The 12,256-nt window shown below is 43.3% G+C and overlaps 1 pseudogene across 1 annotated transcript in view; it reads left to right on the forward strand.

Moving 5' to 3' along the window:
• LOC144247123 (protein FAM162B-like) overlaps positions 1-12,256 on the forward strand; it is a 57,263-nt pseudogene that overhangs the window by 39,645 nt on the left and 5,362 nt on the right. The gene's annotated exons all lie outside the window — the stretch shown is intronic.

Below are 12,256 nucleotides of genomic sequence, written 5' to 3' on the forward strand. Positions count from 1 at the left end.
TTTCTAAAAATTTTAATTTGTAGTTTTTCTACTGTGCAATCAAAACCTTATTATTGAAGAGGCTGTCACTCAAAACTTCCTCCTTCCCTCCTGTGATGTGCAAAAAGAATTCTCTGTCAAATGTGCTTGTGTAATTCACTGGGACCAATTCTGTTCCGGATCTGATCCTGCTTTCACAGCTGTAAAGCCCGAGATACTTCTCTGAATATTCATTGCAAATTATCTGATCAGCTGTTAGCCAGCCTCCTGTTAGCAAAACCAGAATGTAACAACTGTTGGATGGATTTACAGTTGGCTGCTAAATAGCCTCCTTTTAAAATTGTTGTCCTTAAAAAGCATAATCATGTAATGCAGGAGCAGAGCTGAGATGAGGATGCCCTGTCTGTAAGGCACTGAAAGGCCCTCGTTACACTTCCCTTTCATCAGGCAGAGAACAGATCATTTGAGCTCTGTAATCTGTTGCTGCTGATAGCTGACCTAATTTCTGAGTGCAGAAATGGCTTAGTAGCAATCCCATCTCTTTGATAAAGGAGGTGAATAGAAGTGGTGCGTTGTTGAATGGCCTCTGCCAAGAAGGTCAGCAAGTTCTTAAGGGAAAATGTTTGATAGATGCTACTAAATGTATAAGGCTTCTGCCTATTGCTTATTGACAGATTCAAAAATGAAATTATTTTCTCTCAAGCTTGAAGGTCATTTCCAATACGTGTCTTGGCACTAAACTCAGGATCACTCCAAATTAAATGCCAAGAGTGGAATCAAAAATCTTGAAAATCTTCATATGCTGCAATTATAAAAAACAAACCAATGGAGGGAGCACATTGAATGAGACTCACAAATGTCAGAATACAACTTCAGGACATATCCACATCCATGACTAAGGCTTTACTCTGTGCATGCTCATATTGCACAGCTGATAGACAGAGAGGCAAATTGAACCTCACTGACATCCTTTATCTATTTAAAATAATTGCTTCCAATACATTGCAGGGGAAAGCAAAGTGGATGTATAATTAGACATATCCCTTGGTGGAAAGTCAGTCTATAGGCTTGGATGTCTCTTTATTTTTAACATCCCCAATGCCATCTGGAGGTTATTCTAACCCCCAAAAGTAAGACAGCTCTAAAACAGCTTCAACAGGGCTGGGCCCTGAGGTTCAATTATCATGCCTGGTGTCATGTCATAACTCATTAATTTTCAGAAATATAAATTTTTAATGTAATACAACAGGCATAAATATTTTTGCCATTTGATGGGGGGAGGGATTAGAACACAGTGGGAGCAGAGCTGTGCTTGGAGTGGCCTTTTTGGACACATGGATAAGATGTCTGCTCATTAAGGGAGCAGCCAACTGCTGGCCATGGCTGATTGCATTGCCTTGTGTCTCTGGGAGGTATTTTTCTCTGGTTCTACAAGCTGTAAAAATAGCCCCTGTGAGTCTGGGTTCAGACTTCCCACCGCATTTGCACATTCCATTGGCGAAATAAGAAATTTGCTATTACAGTACAGAAGGTAAGATAGGGTCATGCATTTTGCTGTAGTGTATGTGTATACACTTCTAGAGCATGCCTCACAAAATTATCAGTGGCTTTCTCTCAGTGCCTATTCTACTGGCCCCTAAACATCCTCTTGCTACCCATTCCAAGAAAACTTAATATGCTAAATTTAATCTTACTGTGTGGGATTTGGGAAGCCCCAAGAGACATTTGGCGATCCCCTGTTTCTTGACTCTGTCCCTGATACCTCCACAAAGGTGTAGTCTCCTTTCCCCCTGCTTCTGCAGCTCCCTGTAGGTGCTCAGTGCACTCAGCATGCATGGGACAGGGACAGATGGCCTGAGGGACAGGGTCAGTCCAGTGCATGTCACCCAGGGGTCTCTACTCAGCCTTCCTGCCCTTGTGCCTCCTGGATGGTGTTTCTAGCAAAGAGCCTTTAGAGCTGCAGCATTCATGGATCAGCTGGCCTTCCTCTCCAATGAGACTGGTGACTTGGAAAGCCCTTATCAAGAGTGATCATGCATTCTGGAAGATGGATGGAGAAATTCTTGCTATGGACAAAGCCTAAAGTAATTTTAGTCAGTAGCCAATGATAGAGATGTGATGGAAGTTCCCACCTTGAATTCAGATCCATAGTGCCATTTAGCAGCTGGAGACTCCTGGAAGAGGGAAAGCTGGAATTTCCTGGTGGATGTTATGCTGAGTGCTGCCAGGATGGGGTTTTGGGGCAAGATGGCTATAGTGCAGTGCCTCAGCTGGCTGTGTGACTGGATTCAACCCCCTTGGGACCTGCAGCCTCCTCTGGTGCTGTTCAGTGGCTGTATCCAAGCTCCTCTCTGATTTACCAAAACCTACCTGCCTCATATAGACAGACTTTGAAAAAGGGTTCCTCCAAGCAAAGACTGTCAGGATAGGTGTTTATGTGTACAGATACACTCAGGACTACTTCCAATCACATAGAACAGCTTTTACTTTGTCCCCAGTGTGTGATATGTGGCACTTAGGGAGATGGTAGAGGTACTTGGCAGTGTTATGTTCTTGGTTGGACTTCATCATCTTAAAAGCCTTTTCCAATCTAAATGATTTCATGTTTCTATATAGAAAACAAAGGGCTCCAAGTACATTTACCTTCTTGGTATGATAATTGTCTAGAACAGCTCTCCACCACCCTGAAAAACCTAGATCATATTCTCTGGGTAACATTTATTGAGCTGTCACTAGAAACAGAAGATATTTTTTGCTGTTAGGTGTAACATCTTTAATCTCCCTCTGTGTGGGGGTTTTTGGACTGGAGCAGATACATTTGTACTACTGGACTGCTGAAAAACCTTTGGCTGCAACACTTTGGTATATGTGAGATTTGCACAAGACACATTAACTGTGGTGCATGTAACAGGATGGCAGATGGTCAGCACAGTCTCTGGCATTATTCTGGGCTGGCAACCCTGTCTAGAATGGGACTTGTGCTGGTGATGCAATGGAGGAATGATGCAGTGGCATTTGATGCTACTGCAACCAGAGCTCTGACAGCAGCACTGAAAAAACAGCATTTCTGGATTATTTTAGCACAAATTTCATTTCTGGATTATTTTAGCACAAATTTCTGCAGAAATGGGCCTTCCTTGGGTCTGTGTTAGATAACTACAGAACCACAAAGTGTTTAGCAGGTAATTCTCATTTTCCTGGGATCAGAACCAATGCTGGCTGTGACCCTTTGTTTGCCTTGCTCTGGGTCGTTGTGCTTCTCCAATGGCAGAACCCCTCATCTTCCTCCCCTGTCCCTGCCCCTCTGCTCTTCTGGGGTTCTGGCAAAGTGGGCTGTGGTTCAGCTCCTGGGTTATCTGTCCAAACACTGGGACCCCTCCCAGGAGCAAATACATTAAATGTGGCACAGCAAATTTTTGGCATCAGCAAAGAAGGAAAGGCAAGAGGTGAGCTGTAAAGGGACAATCGTAACAAGACAGCTGTAAAAACTTCCTAGTGAGCAACATAATACTTGAGTAGTCTGAGGAGGTGGTTAAGGACAGATGAGACATCTCACAGGCAGAGGTTCAACTATTCCTGCCCTAGGCAAGAAAATGTAAGAGCTGGACCTTCAAGGTGCCTCCCAGCCCTGTTTCCTGTGATCCTGCAGGTCTGTCCTTGAGGCTCACATGGCACTGCTGGTGCTCCCAGGTGGTTTGATGGCTCTCAGCCCTCAGGGGCCCCTCACTCTGCTGAGCACTGGAGAGCTGCATGGCACGCTCAGCCCGAGGGCTCTGCCTGGTGGAGATGCCTTAGGAGAGGTAACCAGGAGGAATTTCCCATACAACCAGCGTGCCAGGGCTGAGCAGCCTGGTGGCCCTGCTGGTGTCCCTCAGCACAGGATGAAAAGCTGCCCTTGCAGTGCTCTGCAGCAGGGCCAGGTGAGGGTCCAGAGCACTGGGGGCTCCCAGCTCACTGAAAGGCAGCAGCGTTTGAGGACAGCAGGTGGGATGGCATTTTTCTCATCCCACACCCAGAGAGCACTTTGTGGGACAAGAAGAGCACAATGAGACGCAGCACCTTTTTCAGAAAAACTGGAGGAGCCACAAACTGGCTGCCATTCTTTGTGTCTTGTCACAAGGATGAACAATTCACCCAGGTGCCAGCTCTTGTCCCCAGAGTGGCTTGCTGGCCTGCAAATGGAATTGCTGATTTACTCCCAGGCAAGAGTATGAGTTTCTGAGACACAAAGTGTCAATAAACACTAATTAGCCCAGTTGGTGTTCAGTGACTTTAGTCTGATGCCAAGGCCCATTTCCTTTGTGCTTTGTAAATCCTCCTCACATCACCAGGACTCCTAGTCAGGGCTCTTGTCATCCTGCCACAGCCCCAGAGAAATGGAGAGTCCCTCCAAGCTCTGCTGCTGTTGCCTGCCATGTGGAGTTAGTGATTCCCCTTGTACCACCCCAGGTTAGAAAGCCATTTTGCTTGTCTTCATAACTTCTATTGCAATAGAAACACACACACTGACTGTTCTCATCACCGTGGAAAGAGAAGTTGTATTGGGTTGTTGAGAAATGCTGCACATGGGGTTGGGTTGTAAGGAAAGAAAACCGCTTTTTCCAGGCTGCTGGGATTCCAGACTTTGGTTCATCATTGCTGTGCTGGAGAAAAGTCTTGTGTGCAGTCTGACATCTGGCTACAGGTGGTTTCCAAACAGATCTGTAACTTGGGTCAGGAAAGCTCTTTGGTTCTTTGCTCTTTTTCTGGTGTCTGTTTTTGTAGACCTTAGAGTGCAGATGAATTTTTTTTTTTTTTTTCTCATCAGCATTGCAGAAGTAAAATAGTTTCTGATGAAAACACTGATTTGAGGCAGGCATGCTAAGCCCAATGTCAGGCTGCTGCTGGTACCTAGATTCAATTTTACCTTCTATGAAATACAGATTTCATAAAATGCTCTGTGATTCTCTGAGCTGTTTCAGTTATCTTAAATCAGTTTTGAAAAAATATTTAATCATCTTCAGTCAGTCAATTTTCTTGACTTTTTGACCCTTAAATCCAATCTGTTGTATCCAAATTAGCTGGCACAGAACAAAAACACAATACTGGCAAATTAGCTGCCTTACAGAAGCAGTGGGCAAAATTCCCGCTTGCAGTACAAATCTGGAGCAAATTTAGTGGCTTTATGCCAGATCTGAACTGAAAGCAAATGGGGGCTGTTTATTTTGAAGCCAAATTATATATAAATGTTGTACAAATTGTGTCCTTGCAAGAACATCACTCTTTCTACAGACACAAATATTTATGTGATGACTATATAGCAGAGAAACCGTGGCACTAAACTTTCAGGCATTTGTACTGGAACAGCCACATCACACACTTTGATGCTAAATGATGTTGCCCTTGTAAGTCTTTACACCTCATTGTTTTTATGGCTAACTTGTCATTTTTGCAGATAGTTATAAATGTATCTACAAGGACACAGTAATTAAATATATAATTAATTTAAAGACTGTGCAGTTTAAAGTTCTGTTCAAACTGTAGGTGATGTGATATTACATTTCAATGCTGCATTCATTAAAGATATTACAAAGAAAAAATCACTGAAAAGCCTCTGGCTACCTATTGGGAGAGGGGGTGTGAATTTTATTGTCCATCTAATTACTTGGCTGAAGACTCTGAGATTTAAAATCCCATTTCCCACCCCAGTAGGGATGTTAGATATTGTTTTCTGGCCCAAATCCAAGCCCAAGAGTGAGCTTCTGCATACCAACATGCCCCTGCTGCTACAGCTGAATGTATTTCTTGCTGGTTTCTCCTGAAGATGTGGTGTAATGTTGCTTTTTCTGTCTACTCCAAAGGCAAGTGATGTGACAGAGGACCTGAGCAATATAATGAGTGATGTTTTGCCATCTCTAGAGCCTCTGCCAGGGAACCCTGGTATGTGCAGCTTGGTAGCCTGAGGGTTTGTAACTCCACCAAGCCATTATTGAACTTTTGTATTCACTGGGAGCCAAAGTGAACCTGATGTGCAAGCTCAGAGCTGGCTGTGAGCTTCTGTATTGTCCAACAAGCACCAAAAAACCCTGGAAAAGCTCTGTATGATGGAAAATGGACATTGCAGGGAAAGACCTCTAAACATTACTGAGAGAAAAGATTGTAATATTGTAATTAAATTTATTAATTGTCTGTGCAATTTTGAGCTCAAAGGCAAAGCAGTAATGTGGGAAATGACAGTGTCAGCTGTGTGAGTGTTCCATGGGCTGCACCAACCTTGGAGATCCTTGAGCTCAGGGCAAGCCTCACATCTCATCTCTCATTGTCCAGACAAATCTGTGGGATTAGCTGTGTAGAGCAGCACAAAATTCCCAGAGATACAAAATTTATATTTCCTTTTGCCTGTGTGTGGTGTGGGCATTGTGGTGGAGATCTGGTCAGGTAAATTGTTGGGACCTGGAAGTCCCACCATGAGGGCTGCAGTCACCTTGCTGATTCATAAATAAGCAAAAAGAAAAAAAAAACAAAACAAACAAAATAAAACAACAACAAAAAAAAACCCTCACAAAACAAAACAAAAAGTGAACTAGGCAACAAGGAATAAGACAATAAGTATTTCACATTTTTCCTCCAAAGAATAGTAATTTATTGAACATAGAGATCTTAACTCTATGAAACAAGCATTCCTCCCCCCCTCTCTTTCAATGAGGTTTCTAGAGCAAAACAAAGGTGTAAAGTTGATCTGGTTCTCCTCAGAGGATTAAGGCAAATTATGTAAGATATATTTAAATAAATTAATCTTTTCAGATAGATCCTAAATCATGTCATCAATCTATTTGATTCTGCAGACATAATCCATAACATGCAGCTGTCTTGTGCAATAAGCCAGGGAGATGCTCAGTTGCATTCAAGGGAAATAAATTTAATTATAAACACATCATGGAGTCAAACATTTCCTGAATGTGGAATTCTATGTCTTGTCAGCCTTCCAGCAGAGAACACCATCAAAATTTTATAGGGAAGTAGACGCTGTCCTGAATTTATATGTACTGGCAAGCACCTCAACCAGAAAACAATTTACTCTTTTTTTAAAACGTTTTTTCATTTAAGGTTATTTTTGTCTTCAGTAGAATTATCCACAGTGTTAGATAAAACTGAGAGTGCTGTTACAGTGTGTCAGAAAAGGAAGAAATACAAAAACCTACTTGGTCCACATGACCACAGCCTTACCCCCAAAATTCTGAAGGGAGCAGAGGGACTGGAGGTGTGCAGAGAAGCAGCAAAGCGTTCACAGCTCACGTGTGTGGCCAGAAATTCAATATCTTGCTGTATTTAAAACCTGGTGGCTCCTTTTGGTGCTGATTGTTTCTCAGCAGTTCTACCAAGCACCTGAGATGTGGGGCTGGTGCCACTGGGATTTTTGGGCCAGTGGGACCAGAATTGGCCTGGTGGGCAAAGGGGGACCCCAGGGGCTCCCAGGGGTGCAGGGACAGCAGCCCTGGGTGTCCCTGCCTCTGATCCAGCCCCTGCTGAGCCTGGGCCCTGATCATGCTAACAGAGCACATCACAGGGCGTCTGCAGTCACTACAACATGAATAATGCCATGCTTCTCTTTTATTTACTTGTTCCTGTAACTCAGTGTTGCCTCCTCACCTCCAGTTCTTTCTGGATTCCTTTAAGAGGACTGATTTACAGAGTTTTTTTACTGTATGGGTTTTTATTTCTCATTACTCCAGGTTATACTAAATATTCCATCATTTATAATGGAATATTCTATAGCAGATGTTTTAAAGGAATTTTATGCTTGGAAAATTCCGTGAAAAAAAGGCAGAAATAAAATATCTTGAACTTAGTGATGATCCCTTCCAACACTTTCCCACAATGTTTCAATTAGGGAAATGTAAGCTTTTTATTAATTAAAGAATTCAAAAAAAAGTAAGTGTTTTCATTGTTCCTCCAGTGTTAGAGTCCAGCAGTGAGCAGCAAAGGTGGGATGCAGCAGAACTGGGTGATCAGAGAGGCTGACCAATGTGGCTTGGAGTTCTCAAAAGAAGGCAGCTGTTTTAGTATATTATGTATCCTAAATTTGTAATGGCAGAAAACTGTTCTTTTAATAGCTTCATTTAGTTCAGAATAAATTTTTAATCTTCACTTTCTGCAGGCTTATTGTTATTAAAGCCAATGCTAGCTAGGGAGTTTCAGGGCAGATTTGGTCCCACTTGAGGAAGTAACAAATATTTATTTACACAGCAGTTTTTCAGTGGCACCAGATCCCATCAAATATTTAATTTTTCCCATCTTCCATGGTTTGCTTTTAGGTTATTATGTAGTTGCAATGTCCCTGGAGCTCTAAGCCCTGGGGCTTTTTGAACCTGTACCATAACCCCAGTCTGAACAATAAAAGAAGCCTTCTGTTCAGGGAGCAATGTTAGGGCCATGCTGCCCTTGACATGCCTTTTGTAGTTGCAATGCTAAATCAGTTTCATTTATAACCAAACCAAAATTTTGCTGGTGTCAATGGTTTTTGGTTGCTTCTACATTGCCCCTTTCTTGTTGCCTGTGTGGGTTATATCTGTGTGGATTTGTATTTTCTTTTCCTAAGCTGTTCTGCACCTGTGTCTTGTGCTATGTCATCAGCCACTGAGACAGAAAAGTTTTTTAGCTGAGGAACAGCAGATCTGACATTTTCCTCCTGCCAGGGAGATGCTCTGAAGTGGATGCTGGGGGACAGGCAAAGTTGGCAGGGGAGCTCAGTCCCAGTCCCAGGGCAGGGGGGAGGCTCTGGGGTCACTCTGATGAGCTGCCCTGTTCTGCACACAGGTGGGAGGGTGGCAGCTCCCCTGCAACCACCCAAGTGTGGCTGCAGCTCCTCTTCTGCCACAGCAGCCAAGAAGAGCTGATAGAAACAGGCAAGCCCAGAAACTCAGGGGCAAAGCTCTGGGGAGGAGAAAGCCACATTTTGTCCAGTGTCTAATACCTGCTGCATCACTTTCCCAGACAGCCTACCAACATTATGTTTGCATATTACATTTTAATTTGGGTTGTGGCTGCTTTTTCTAAGTGCCCTTTAAATATGCTTATGATGCAGAGGAAGGGCAGGAAACAGAGAGAGGTAATTACCTGTTCAAGTCTCCAGTGCAATCCCATGCATCACCTGGAAAATCTGAGTTTAAGCCAGAGGAAAGGAGAGCCAAAGCACTGCTTATTGGCTTTCCTGAATATGTAGTATCTGTCAGGTATAATTATTTCACCTGATATCTTGTTAATTATTTCCCCACATTTATCTGGGGTGGTGGCAGAGCACGTGAAGGAGACCAGTATGCCACCTCTGTGTGCTGCCCACACCATGGAAGAGAGACAACCCTGGTCCCTGAGCAGCATCAGGAGCCATTGTTTTCAGATGGAATCTTTATTTGTGTGAGTTTTGCCTCTGTCTCTGGTAAACTGAGACACCTTGCCAGCAAATTCAACTACTTCCAATTTCTACCATTTTTTTTTGAACACTTTATAGCTTCCCAAGAAGACTTAAGCTCTCACTGATGAAACCCTCAGCAACATTCATGATATTTTTTACTTTGGAAAAAATTCTGTTTCTCAAATTGTAGTTTTTAGTTTTTATAAGAAACTAGGTATTATTAATAAAAAATAGGTGCCAAACTAGATACTATTTGTGAAAAATAATTGCTAAGTGTTTCAGTGATGGTTTAAAATTGTTTTCAAGAGCATCTCAATACAACAATCATCAAATCCATAGAAATGTTATCTGCAGATAATTTTTCTATCTGCAATTAATACAGAATATTTTTTCCAAAATCCAGGTGATGCTTTCGTTGTTCTAAGTGCATAAAACTAAAGAGAGAGTACATCAAGGTAAAGATATCAGTGTTGCCTTTGACTACAATCTGTTTATCTTGAAAACAGGAAGGATGAGCAGGTCCTGCCATGGCAAGACGTTTTCTGACACTGTAGAAGTAGATGACCAGGATACCTGGGGACATAAATGCTTGAAGATGGCCCAGAAATTGGGCACTGACCACTGCTGCAGGCCACTTTGTCCCACAGAAATCCAGGTGATGGTATCCTCATGAACCCTCTGGTAATCTCTGGGGAGGAAAACTGAGTTATCACAAGTGATTTCAGCCTGGCTGACACTCAGAGGTCTCAGGCTGTCACTGCTAAAATGTCTTGAAAATATTTGATAACTATAGATGACAATCTCCTAACTCAAAAAGCAATGGATTTGGCACAGGAGGAATCTGTGTTTGACCTGCTCCTGATAGGGACAGATATGTTTCTAAGAACTGAAAATGAGTTATTTTCCTGGGTATGATTAATTCTGGCTGGACTACAAGACCATCTACACTTGTCTTTGTAATGGAGGGCAGCTTGGTAACAGCTGGCACTGCCGGGTAGTAGATGAAATATAATAAAATTTGGTGGAAACTGAAGCTACTTCACACTGAAAAAGTAGTGCTTTTCCTGGGAAAAGGGAAATTAACTCTGGCACCAATTTGCAGAGGAGTTGTGGTCAAGTCATTATAACTGGAAATTTTCCCAAACATAGCCAGATTTGTCTCTCTGAAATCTGTGCTCTGGATCCTACAGCTACAGGACTTGTGGCAGAACCGTCTTTAGACAAAGATTACGCTAAAGGAGAAGCAAGAGCTGTAACAAAGAGAGGAATGTTTTTCTGATGGTCTTTTGCACTGGTGCAGTCCCTGAGAGGAGATCCTTTCTTGGTCCTGGCCTTATTCGGAGTGAGATGTTTTCATTGCAGCTTTGTCTTTATGGATGTTGGGTGCCTCAGAGCCCTGTCTTGTGATGGTTAGGTGTAATCTGAGGCCAAACTGATATCTGCCCCCTCTTTTTGGGCTCCTCAGAGCCACGGGAAATCCCTTTAGGTGCCAGGTTTGGCAGCTGGGGTTGCAGTACAGCACCTGGGACAGACAGGTCTGGCTTCAGAACTTCATTTGTAAAATGACTTCTCAGAGCTACTTTACAGAGCTCAGGAGGAAAGTGCAGCTTTCCAGAAACCAGCACTTGCTTAGGAATGATCTTTGGAGTGAGATTTCAACTTTACGTGTTTGAGGACACTGCGGGTCAGAGCAGCTAATCAATGTTTAATTAGATCCAAGTGACAAATGTTCCAGTTTCAGTGGCATCTCATTTAGTTGCAGCAGCAGAATTTTGACCCCTAATTTGGCGGAAATTGGGAGAGTTTTTGTATTCAAGGTTACTTGGCTAATACACCAGAGTCAGACTGTGAGGCATATTGTTACGTGTTTGCTTGTGCTTTAATTATTGCTGAATATTACCCTGTACACCATATACCAGTACCACTCTCCAGTTTATCCCTGCTGTTTTGGAGAAGCAGCACCAGTTAGTGCCTTTACTGGCAACTGCTGCCTCAAAAAGGAAATCTTTGGGACACACAGACAGACTTGATCTTTTCCATGTGTTCAGCAGGAAACTGTGCCACAGAGAAAATGCAAGGAGACAAAGCTGTGGAGCCAGAGATTGGACTCTGGTGGAGGTGGAAATGGGAAAATGGATTTTCAAATGGTTATCAGGCTGCTCCATGCCCTTAGAGGAGTTAGCAGGGGGTGATGGCACACTCACTGTGCTACTTCTGGAAGGGAGGAATGAAGAGAACATTATTTTACCCTGCAAACCCATTGTCAGGTTAATCAGTGAGGTGCTATTCCCAGTATGACAGGATGGAGAGAGAGCTCCTCCACCAAGGAGAAACAGCAGGACCCTGACTTGCCCCAGCTGAGTTGGGTAAGTCACCCTGTGAAAGGTGTCAGGCTGTGCCTTACAGAGCCCCAGGAAAAGCGCCAATAGCTCTTCTGAAGCCAGAGGCAGCAAAACCCAGGGAATCATCACACACTTGGTCACAGCCACACTCCTGGATCTAGTCTCAGTCCTGGCTGCACACTGAGCCATCTGCAAGAAAACTGCCTGGCCAGTCTGGATGGAGAGAAGAAGGGGTATAAATGTGCCTAAAAGACTTCCCTCCATGGAAAAAGCCACCAGCAAACACTTGGTTCTTTTTCAAGAATGGATTTTAATCTATTCACATTCTGCTGCATTAAATTAACATGACAGATCAGCTCACAGCAGTGGCTCGTTGAGGGGGAAGATGTCTGGAACAGCTCACTGGGAGCAGAGTTCTTTGAAAGACCTGCAAAAGGCCATCTTTAGCTGGGTTTTAGTGGGGTCCTCTTTGTCCATGCCATTTTAGCCTAAAGACATCATGTATTGTTAAATCCTCCTCCTCCATGCTCCATCCTGGAAGTCT

The sequence above is a fragment of the Lonchura striata genome, chromosome 4A (assembly GCF_050655825.1).
Source record: "Lonchura striata isolate lonStrDom1 chromosome 4A, ASM5065582v1, whole genome shotgun sequence".
NCBI lineage: Eukaryota > Metazoa > Chordata > Aves > Passeriformes > Estrildidae > Lonchura > Lonchura striata.